We start from the raw sequence: 12,117 nt of genomic DNA, 5'->3' as shown, positions 1-12,117 counted from the left end.
ATGGATCATCTGCATGAACACTTTATGAACTTTTTCACTCTGTAGATACATTCCTATTATGCCACAGGGCTTCCGAATGTACATAGTCCGTGATACCTTGAGTCACAAAACTAGCCTTAGCCTTATCTAGCAAGGAATTAGCTAGCCTTCTTAGCATTTTTGAAGGCGAGAATATTTTGTACTTCTGGAGATCAAATTCTTAAAGACTTATTAAATTAATTCTTCAAAATAAGTCTTTAAGACTGGTGATACCTGCCTTCATGTTCAAGTATCTTATATAACAACAGTAAAATGTTAGAAGCCCATTTAGGACATCATCTTGTACTTAAGAGAGAGCTTTAAAGCATGTTAAGCAATTCTTTTGTTTTGCAGTGAGTCTTCAGCAATAATAAATTTTAATCATTATGGAAATTAAATAATTTCAGTATGGCAGGCTGGAGAAATGAGCTGACAGGAACATCGTGCAGTTCAACAAAAGCAAATGCTGAGACCTGTACATAGAGAGGAGAAATCTCATGTACTAGCAGATGCTGGAAACCAGATGGCTGGAAATGAAGTTACCAGAAGAGGTATTGGGGATCATGGTAGACACCGTCACTGGGGGTGTTCAAGGAAAGGTTGGACGTGGTGCGTAGGAACATGGTTTAGTGGGTGACATTGGTAACAGGGTGATGGTTGGACCGGATGATCTTGGAGGTCTTTTCCAACCTGAATGTTTCTATGATTCTATGTTACGCTGATGAGAGGCTAGAGCCTGAGCTGGAAAAGATCATGTGGAACATAGGGAACAAGGTAGGCAGGGCTGCAATTTGCAAGGTCCTGCATTTTTGCCACCTAAGCTTACCCATAAAAGTGGCCTAAAAAAGAAAAAAAAAAACCAAAAATGGAGAGGGACTCCACCAGGGAGTGTGGCCATGGAACCATGAATCATGGCTTTGAACAAATGGAGGGGAGATTTCGATTAGATGTGACGTGGGGAAGAAATTCTTCACTCAGAGCGCAAAGCGCACCTGGGCATTAGGGCTGAAGATGCACCTTACTTCTGTTCTTTTCCATAAAGAACAGAATGAAATTACCTAAAAACCAGTGTTAAAAATAAAGCCAGGGCACAGGATGGGAGGTGCGGGGCAGTCCCTGTGGCCGAGGGGCAGGCTTTCTCTCTGGCAAGCCAAATGGCCCGGGGGAGCCAGCCCCACAAAAGGGGCCCTCAGGCGACCCCCCCACAGCCCTCCTCCTCCTTCCACATGAGGGCATCGTCCAGGCTACCCCCAACAAAGCCGCCCAAATTTGGCCAATCACGGGCCGTTTCATCACAGAGGCTTGCTGACGTCACAATGGCCACCACTGCCCCGCCTTTGCCGTGGGCCCTATAAAAGAGGCCCCCCTGCCGCTGGCCCGCCACTCGCTCAGCTACTAGGTCCTCTGACAGCCAGCATCCGCGGCAGGAGGAAGACCGGAAGCAGCAAGGCGAGAGGCAGCCCTCGTTGGTGTGAGAGGACAGCGATGCAGTCCCAGCAAGCACCAACAAGGACGGCAGGTGATGAGAAGGAGAAGCGTCATGGGCGAAGGCAGAGCGCCGGCGGCACAAAAGGCACCAGTGCCCAAGGGAGCTCTGGCGCGCAGCCCCCAGACGCTTACAGGCGGTACCATTGGCACCGCAATGACGCGGGGAACAGGCAGGCCCCTCAAGCACACAGCGACAGGGGGCCTGGGCCTTCTCCTAGTCACAACGGCGGCGTGAGGCAAAGGCAAGAACATCAGCCAGAGAGCCGCAAGGAGCACAGGCGTGATCATAGCGCGCGACACAGTGTGGGACCCAAGCATGGCCATACACGGGATGGCAGCGTCGGGCCTACAAATGGAAACGAAGCGCAGAGTGGCACGGGACCTCGGCGTGGAAGAGAACGAGCCCGTGGTTCGGCACCCCGGCCTGAAAAGTCTCCTGAACAAAGGCATCGCGTGCGGCCAGGCCCCAGCAAGGACGGGCTCAAACCTGAGCAACTCCAAGCCGCGCGCCGTCCTTCCCCCAATGCAGAGAGCGACTCGGGCCATGGGCCTTACGATTCACGCAATAGTCGCGTGGGGCGAAGGCGGGAACATCGGCCAGACAGCCGTACGGAGCAGAGGCGTGCCCGTAGTCCACAACGCAGCGTGGGACGCAGACACGGCCAGAAAGAAGACGGCAGCGTCGGACCCACGAAGGGAAATCCACCGCAGAGTGGCACGGGACCTACGCGTGGAAGTGAACGAGCCTGTGGTTCGTCACCCCAGCGGGAAAGGTCTCCTGATCAGAGGGATCGCGTGCGGCCAGGCCCCAGCAAGGACGGGCTCAAACACCGGCAACTCCAAGCCGTGCGCCGTCCTTCCCCCAATGCAGAGAGCGACTCGGGGCATGGACCTTCCAACTGTAGCAATGATGGCATGGGGAAAAGGCGGGAACATCGGCCAGACAGCCGCACGGAGCAGAGGCGTGCCCGTAGTCCACAACGCAGCGTGGGACGAAGACACGGCCAGAAAGAAGACGGCAGCGTCGGACCCACGATCGGAAATCCACCGCAGAGTGGCACGGGACCTACGCGTGGAAGCAAACGAGCCCGTGGTTCGTCACCCCGGCGGGAAAGGTCTCCTGATCGAAGGGATCGCGTGCGGCCAGTCCCCAGCAAGGACGGGCTCAAACATCGGCAACTCCAAGCCGTGCGCCGTCCTTCCCCCAAAGCAGACAGCGACTCGGGGCATGGACCTTCCAACTGTCGCAACAACGGCATGGGGAAAAGGCGGGAACATCGGCCAGACAGCTGCACAGAGCAGAGGCGAGCCTCTCAAGCAAGCCCGGACACCTCTAAGCGGTACCGCTGGCACCGCAATGATGCGGGGAACAGGCCATCCCCTCAAACACACAGTGACAGGGGGCCTGGGCCTTCCCGTAGTGGCAACGGTGGCGCGAGGCAAAGAGAGGAACATCAGCCAGAGAGCCGCGGGGAGCACAGGCGTGCCTATCACAGGGAAGACAGTGCGGGACCCAGCCAGGGCCACAAAACAGGCAGCAGCGTCAGACCCACGCGTGAAAATCAACCCGACAGTGGCACGGGACCAAGGCGTGGGACTGGACGACCCCCTGGTTCGGCACCCTGGCCTGAAAACATGCCAGATGGAAGGCATCCCGTTTGGGCAGTCCCGGGCAAGGACTGGCTTATCCTTCTGCCCAACACCGTGGAGCCCATGGAGCTGGATCCACCAGCAGACGTGGAGGAACCAATGGAAGTGGATCCACCTCCACCAGAACAGACCTGGGACTCCCGCAGCAGGTCTCTGCTCTCTGCTCTCCAAGCGCGCAAACAGCGTCGCAGGCGTGCCCGGCCAGCTCCCTACTCGTTGTCACGCAGGCTCCATCCCAAGCACTAGCTTGGAGCCACCGAACGCCACGGACATCCCGCAGGATTACCTGCAAGACATCCTGGCAATAAACCACTCTGTTGCTGATTCTCAGGGCTTGCGTGAGTGCTTCTTTCCCATCCGGCAGCCCTTGTGCGAGAGGTGGCAGCCCTTCTGCATAGAGCCTCGAGGAAGAGCACAAGAGAGGACCCAGCTCCCTTCGGGCTGCTGCGCTGGGGTGACAGGAGGAGTCCCCGAGGACCACCATGCACCTTTAACATTTGTGAAAATAAATTGAGGGGTGAAAATAGGAGTGTGTAAGTGATTATGGGTGGCTAATTTCTTATATTAGGAGTGAGTTTCTATAGCTGAGTAATTGGCAACGACAGATGTGGAGAAGGCTGAGGTACTCAGCAACATCTTTGCCTCCACCTGCACTGGTAGGCGGGCTTCTCAAGTCTTTCATTTCCCTGAACCCGTAGATGGAGGCTGTGGGATCAAAGTCCCACCCACTGTAAGGGAAGAGCAGGCTCGAGACCACCTGGTGAATCTAAAGAGGTGCAAGTCGAGGCGACCAGCTCTGGGGCAGACGCGTGCTGCAACGGAGCGCGGGATCGGGACAGGCAGGGCTATTTTTCGGGCATCAAGCCTATGTGAGGGAGCCGCCAGGCACCGGCAGCCCTCGTGAGGGAGGCTGACGAGGCGTAGGCGGAGCCAGCAGCGTCAGCGACAGCGTCGGCGGCGGGCCTTTTAAATCGGGCACCACCGCCATTTCAGAGCCACTTGCCGAGGCGACCGGCTCCGGGGCAGACGCGTGCTGCAGCGGAGCGCGGGATCGGGACAGGCAGGGCTATTTTTCGGGCATCGAGCCTACGTGAGGGAGCCGCCAGGCACCGGCAGCCCTCGTGAGTCTACCCAGGAGGATGCCTAGGGCGAGGAAGCCGACTCCACGCCTCAAGACTGCCTCCACCAAGAAAGACAGAAGGGTGATCGTAGTAGGCGACTCCCTCCTCAGGGGAACGGAGGGCCCTATTTGTCGGCCTGACCCCACACATAGGGAAGTCTGCTGCCTCCCTGGGGCCAGGGTCAGAGACGTTACCAGGAAGCTTCCCAACCTGGTTCGCCCCTCTGACTATTACCCGCTTTTGATAGTCCAGGCTGGCAGTGACGATGTTGAAAAGAGAAGCCTCAAGGCTATCAAACAGGACTTTAGGGGGCTGGGATGATTGGTGGAGGGAGCGGGTGTGCAGGTGGTGTTTTCTTCTATCCCTACGGGGGAAGGGAGAGGCACGGAGAGGACACGGAAAGCTCGCGTGGTTAATAGGTGGCTCAGAGGCTGGTGCCAGCACAGAAATTTTGGTTTTTTTCACCATGGGGAGCTTTACTCGGCACCCGGCCTGGTGGCCCCAGACGGGTCCCTATCTCCAAGGGGAAAACGGATCCTAGGCCAGTAGCTGGCGGGGCTCATAGAGAGCGCTTTAAACTAGGTAAGAAGGGGGACGGGGCTCAAACAAGGCTTGTTGGAGCTGTGCCGGGGGAAACAATGGCTAGGCCGGGGAAGAAGGCGATGGCCCAGCTGAAGTGCATCTACACTAATGCACGCAGCATGGGCAACAAAAAGGAGGAGCTGAAAGCCATCGTGCAGCAGGCAGGCTACGACTTGGTTGCCATCACGGAGACGTGGTGGGACCGCTCCCACGACTGGAGTGCTGCAATGCCTGGATATCGGCTCTTCAGGAGGGACAGGCAGCACAGACGGGGTGGTGGCGTGGCTCTCTACATTAGAGAATCTTTCGATGTTGTGGAACTCCAGGCTGGGAATGGTAAGGTTGAATCCCTGTGGGTTAGGATCCGCGGGAAGGCCGGCAAGGCTAGCTTCCTGGTCGGGGTCTGTTATAGACCGCCGAACCAGGATGAGGAGACGGATGAGGAGTTTTATAGGCAACTGACAGAAGTTGCAAAATCGTCAGCGCTTGTCCTCGTGGGGGACTTCAACTTCCCGGACATATCCTGGAAACACAACACGGCACAGAGAAAGCAGTCTAGGAGGTTTCTGGAGAGCGTGGGAGATAGCTTCCTGACGCAGCTGGTCAGTGAACCTACCAGGGGTGGTGCCCCGCTAGACCTTCTCTTCACAAACAGAGAAGGACTGGTGGGAGATGTGGTGGTCGGAAACTGTCTCGGGCAGAGTGACCACGAAATGGTAGAGTTCTCTATTCTTGGTGAGGCCAGGAAGGGGACCAGTAAAACTGCTGTCTTGGACTTCCGGAGGGCTGACTTTGAGCTGCTCAGGACGCTGGTTGGCCGAGTCCCTTGGGAGGCGGTTCTGAAGGGCAGAGGAGTCCAGGAAGGCTGGGCGCTCCTCAAGAAGGAAATCGCGATGGCACAGGAGCGGTCCGTCCCCACGTGTCCAAAGACGAGCCGGCGTGGAAAAAGACCGGCCTGGCTCAACAGAGAGTTGTGGCTTGTGCTTAGGAGAAAAAGGAGGGTTTATAATCTTTGGAAAAAAGGGCGGGCCACTGACGAGGACTACAAGGATGTAGCGAGGCTGTGCAGGGAGAAAATTAGAAAGGCCAAAGCTCATCTGGAGCTCAATCTGGCTACTGCCATTAAAGACAACAAAAAATCCTTTTACAAATATATCAACGCGAAATGGAGGACTAAGGAGAATCTCCATCCTTTACTGGATGCGAGGGGAAACCTAGTTACTAAGGATGAGGAAAAAGCTGAGGTGCTCAATGCTTTCTTTGCCTCAGTCTTTAGCGGCAAGACCGGTTGTTCTCTGGATACCTCGTACCCTGAGCTGGTGGAAGGGGATGGGGAGCAGGCTGTGGCCCTCACTATCCATGAGGAAATGGTTGGCGACCTGCTACGGAGCTTGGATGTGCGCAAGTCGATGGGGCCGGATGGGATGCACCCGAGGGTACTGAAAGAACTGGCGGAGGAGCTGGCCGAGCCGCTTTCCATCATTTATCGGCAGTCCTGGCTATCGGGGGAGGTCCCAGTTGACTGGCGGCTAGCCAATGTGATGCCCATCTATAAGAAGGGCTGCAGGGCAGACCCGGGGAACTATAGGCCTGTCAGTTTGACCACAGTGCCAGGAAAGCTCATGGAGCAGATTATCTTGAGGGTCATCACGTGGCACTTGCAGGGCAAGCAGGCGATCAGGCCCAGTCAGCATGGGTTTATGAAAGGTAGGTCCTGCTTGACGAACCTGATCTCCTTCTATGACCAAGTGATGCGCTTGGTGGATGAGGGAAAGGCTGTGGATGTGGTCTACCTTGACTTCAGTAAGGCTTTTGACACCGTTCCCCACAACATTCTCCTCAAGAAACTGGCTGCTCGGGGCTTGGACTGGCGTACGCTTCGCTGGGTTAGAAACTGGCTGGATGGCCGGGCCCAGAGAGTTGTGGTGAATGGAGTCAAATCCGGTTGGAGGCTGGTCACTAGTGGTGTCCCCCAGGGCTCGGTACTGGGGCCGGTCCTCTTTAATATCTTTATCGATGATCTGGATGAGGGCGTCCAGTGCACCCTCAGTAAGTTTGCAGATGACACCAAGCTAAGTGCGTGTGTCGATCTGCTCGAGGGCAGGAAGGCTCTGCAGGAGGATCTGGATAGGCTGGAGCGATGGGCTGAGGTCAACTGCATGAAGTTCAACAAGGCCAAGTGCCGGGTCCTGCACCTGGGGCGTAACAACCCCAAGCAGCGCTACAGGCTGGGAGAAGAGTGGTTGGAAAGCTGCCTGGCCGAGAAGGACCTGGGAGTATTGGTTGATAGTCGGCTGAATATGAGCCAGCAGTGTGCCCAGGTGGCCAAGAAGGCCAAGAGCATCCTGGCTTGCATAAGAAGCAGTGTGGCCAGCAGGTCTAGGGAAGTGATTGTGCCCCTGTACTCGGCTCTGGTGAGGCCGCACCTTGAGTACTGTGTTCAGTTTTGGGCCCCTCGCTACAGGAAGGACATGGACGTGCTCGAGCGAGTCCAGAGAAGGGCGACCAAGCTGGTGAGGGGTCTGGAGAACAAGTCTTACGAGGAGCGGCTGAGGGAGCTGGGCTCGTTCAGCCTGGAGAAGAGGAGGCTCAGGGGCGACCTCATCGCTCTCTACAGTTACCTTAAAGGAGGCTGTAGAGAGGTGGGGGTTGGCCTGTTCTCCTACGTGCCTGGTGACAGGACGAGGGGGAATGGGCTAAAGTTGCGACAGGGGAGTTTTAGGTTGGATGTTAGGAAGTACTTCTTTACCGAAAGGGTTATTAAGCATTGGAACGGGCTGCCCAGGGAGGTGGTGGAGTCACCATCCCTGGAGGTCTTTAAAAGACGTTTAGATGTAGCCCTTAGTGATATGGTTTAGTGTAGGACTTGTTAGTGTTAGGGCTGAGGTTGGACTAGATGATCTTGGAGGTCTCTTCCAACCTAGAAATCTGTGATACTGTGAAGTGTATGGGGCCTGATGACATGAATCCTAGGTTCCGGAGGGAACTGGCTGATGTAGCTGCCAAGCCTCTCTCCATCCTAGTTGAAAAGTCCTGGCGGTCAGGCGATGTCTCTGGTGAGTGGAAAAGGGGAAACATCACACCCCTTTTTAGAAAGGGATGAGAAAGTCAGGTCGTTTAGAAAGCAGAGGAACTCCTACTCAGACTGGGGAGGGAGGAGAAGACGAGATAGGCTACTCCAAAGTGGCTGGGCCATCAGAGGAACAGGAAGACGAAGTAGAAGATATCATAAGGGCATCAAGAACTACCCGAGGCCGATACCAGCGTGAGCCTAACTGGGAATGAGTGGCAAAAGCACCCTATTGTGACTGGCCCGGATGCTCCGTGCATCCTTGGCATAGGCTACCTCAGGAGAGGATATTTCAAGGACCTTTTCTCTTCAGGGAGCCAATATATGCAGGGGACCGCCGGAGATGATTTTTCCCACTTGTTCACTCTCCCTTTCTCCTTCACCTGCCTCTTCTCAGCCACTTGCCGAGGCGATCGGCTCCGGGGCAGACGCGTTCTGCAGCGGAGCGGGGGATCGGGACAGGCAGGGCTTTTTTTCCGACATCGAGGCCGCTCGAGGGAGCCGCCAGGACCCGGCAGCCCCCGCGAGGGAGGCTAACGAGGCGTAGGCGGAGCCAGTAGCGCCCCCTCCCCGGCCGTTCAAAAGCAGCCCCTAGGGAGCGCGAGTGACCAGGAGCGCGGCGACCAGGGCGGGCAAACAGGGCGCGGCCCGTCAGAAGGGTGGGGGCGGCAGTTCGCGCAGGCAGGGCGAGCAGGGAGGGTGGAGAGGGCAGAGTTTCCCCCTGCCCATAAGAACATCTTTAACAGCTGTTGACTGCTAGCCGGGCTGCGATGGTCTTCACCAGGCAGAGTACTTTCTCTAGAAAGTCTGTGGCCACCCACACTGACTGCCTGCTCAACAATGCGGCAGTTCAGGTCTCTGGGTGCAGGGACTGCCTGAGCCTGTTGCTGCCATCTGAGGGAGGCAGAGGCGCTGTGTGTGTGAGGTGCGAGCAGGTGGATGACCTGGTCCGCCCGGTGGCAGAACTCAAAGAGGAGGTGGAGAGGTTGAGGGCTATTAGGGAGTGTGAGCGGGAGATAGACTGGTGGAGTGACTCCCTGCAGGGCGTGAAGGAGAGGTACGGGGGTGAGATACCCCAAATGGGGATGGACCCCCTGCCCTGTCGCTGTCGGGCAGAGGGAGGCAACCTAGAAGTTGAGGAGGGATGGAGACAGGTCCCTGCTCGACCTTTCAGGCAACGCCCCCCCCTACTGGCCCCGCCTTCCCAGGTGCCCTGACGTAACAGATTTGAGGCCCTGGAGCTTGAGAGACCGGTGGGTGAGGACGAGGTAGAAAGGCTACCCAGGAGGATGCCTAGGGCGAGGAAGCCGACTCCACGCCTCAAGACTGCCTCCACCAAGAAAGACAGAAGGGTGATCGTAGTAGGCGACTCCCTTCTCAGGGGAACAGAGGGCCCTGTTTGTCGACCTGACCCTACCCGCAGGGAAGTCTGCTGCCTCCCTGGGGCCAGGGTCAGGGATATTGCCAGGAAGCTTCCCTACCTGGTTCGCCCCTCTGACTACTACCCTCTTTTGATAGTCCAGGCTGGCAGTGATGATCTTGAAGAGAGAAGCCTGAAGGCTATCAAACGGGACTTTAGGGGAATGGGACGGTTAGTGGATGGAGCGGGAGTACAGGTGGTGTTTTCATCTATCCCTGCAGTAGCAGGGAGGGGTACCGAGAGGACACGGAAAGCCCACCTGATTAAAACATGGCTCAGAGGCTGGTGCCAACACAGAACTTTTGGGTTTTTTGACCATGGGGCGCTTTACTCGGCACCCGGCCTGATGGCCGCAGACGGGTCCCTGTCTCTAAGGGGAAAACGGATCCTAGCCCAGGAGCTGGCAGGGCTCGTTGAGAGGGCTTTAAACTAGGAAAGAAGGGGGATGGGGCTGAAAGAAGGCTTGTTGGAGCTGTGCCGGGGGGAACAATGGCAAAGCCGGGGAAGAAGGCAATGGCCCGACTGAAGTGCATCTACACTAATGCACGCAGCATGGGCAACAAACAGGAGGAGCTGGATGCCATCGTGCAGCGGGAAGGCTATGACTTGGTTGCCATCACGGAAACGTGGTGGGACCACTCTCATGACTGGAGTGCTGCAATGTCTGGCTATAGGCTCTTCAGAAGGGACAGGCAGCACAGAAGGGGTGGTGGTGTGGCTGTCTATATTAGAGAGTGTTTAGATGTTGAGGAACTTGAGGCTGGGAATGATAAGGTTGAGTCCCTATGGGTTAGGATCAGCGGGAAGGCCAACAAGGCAAGCATCCTGGTGGGGGTCTGTTATAGACCGCCGAACCAGGATGAGGAGACGGATGAGGAGTTCTACAGGCAGCTGGCAGAAGCTGCGAAATTGTCAGCGCTTGTTCTCGTGGGGGACTTCAACTTCCCAGACATATCCTGGAAGCACAACACAGCCCAGAGAAAGCAGTCTAGGAGGTTTCTGGAGAGCGTGGAAGATAACTTCCTGACGCAGCTGGTTAGAGAGCCTACCAGGGGAGGAGCCCCGCTAGACCTTCTGTTCACAAACAGTGACGGACTGGTGGGAGATGTGGTGGTTGAGAGCTGTCTTGGGCAGAGTGACCACGAAATGGTTCAGTCCTCTATTCTTGGCGAAGTCAGGAAGGGGACCAGTAAAACCGCTGTCTTGGACTTCCGAAGGGCTGACTTTGAGCTGTTCAGGACACTGGTTGGCAGAGTCCCTTGGGAGGAGGTTCTGAAGGGCAAAGGAGTCCAGGAAGGCTGGGCACTCCTCAAGAAGGAAATCTTAATGGCTCAGGAGCGGTCTGTCCCCACGTGCCCAAAGACGAGCCGACGCGGAACTAGACCGGCCTGGCTGAGCAGAGAGTTGTGGCTCGAGCTTAGGAGAAAAAGGAGGGTTTATAATCTTTGGAAAAGAGGGGGGGCTACTCAGGAGGACTATAAGGATGTTGCGAGGCTGTTTAGGGACAAAATTAGAAAGGCCAAAGTTCATCTGGAGCTCAATCTGGCTACTGCCGTTAAAGATAACAAAAAACGTTTTTACAAATACATCAACGCAAAAAGGAGGACTAAGGAGAATCTCCATCCTTTACTGGATGCGGGGGGAAACTTAGTTACAAAAGATGAGGAAAAGGCTGAGGTGCTCAATGCTTTCTTTGCCTCAGTCTTTAGCGGCAAGACCGGTTGTTCTCTGGATACCTGGTACCCTGAGCTGGTGGAAGGGGATGGGGAGCAGGCTGTGGCCCTCACTATCCATGAGGAAATGGTTGGCGACCTGCTACAACACTTGGATGTACACAAGTCGATGGGGCCGGATGGGATCCACCCGAGGGTACTGAGCGAACTGGCGGAGGAGCTGGCCGAGCCGCTTTCCGTTATTTATCGGCAGTCCTGGCTATCAGGGGAGGTCCCAGTCGACTGGCGGCTAGCAAATGTGACGCCCATCTACAAGAAGGGCCGGAGGGTAGACCCGGGGAACTATAGGCCTGTTAGCTTGACCTCAGTGCCAGGGAAGCTCATGGAGCAGATTATCTTGAATGTCATCACGCGGCACTTGCAGGGCAAGCAGGCGATCAGGCCCAGTCAGCATGGGTTTATGAAAGGTAGGTCCTGCTTGACGAACCTGATCTCCTTCTATGACCAAGTGATGCGCTTGGTGGATGAGGGAAAGGCTGTGGATGTGGTCTACCTTGACTTCAGTAAGGCTTTTGACACCGTTCCCCACAACATTCTCCTCAAGAAACTGGCTGCTCGGGGCTTGGACTGGCGTACGCTTCGCTGGGTTAGAAACTGGCTGGATGGCCGGGCCCAGAGAGTTGTGGTGAATGGAGTCAAATCCGGTTGGAGGCTGGTCACTAGTGGTGTCCCCCAGGGCTCGGTACTGGGGCCGGTCCTCTTTAATATCTTTATCGATGATCTGGATGAGGGCGTCCAGTGCACCCTCAGTAAGTTTGCAGATGACACCAAGCTAAGTGCGTGTGTCGATCTGCTCGAGGGCAGGAAGGCTCTGCAGGAGGATCTGGATAGGCTGGAGCGATGGGCTGAGGTCAACTGTATGAAGTTCAACAAGGCCAAGTGCCGGGTCCTGCACCTGGGGCGTAACAACCCCAAGCAGCGCTACAGGCTGGGAGAAGAGTGGTTGGAAAGCTGCCTGGCAGAGAAGGACCTGGGAGTACTGGTTGATAGGCAGCTGAATATGAGCCAGCAGTGTGCTCAGGTGGCCAAGAAGGC

This window comes from Anser cygnoides, chromosome 6 (assembly GCF_040182565.1).
Source record: "Anser cygnoides isolate HZ-2024a breed goose chromosome 6, Taihu_goose_T2T_genome, whole genome shotgun sequence".
NCBI lineage: Eukaryota > Metazoa > Chordata > Aves > Anseriformes > Anatidae > Anser > Anser cygnoides.
The sequence above is the reverse complement of the archived record's forward strand: the minus strand, read 5'-3'. Positions refer to the sequence as shown.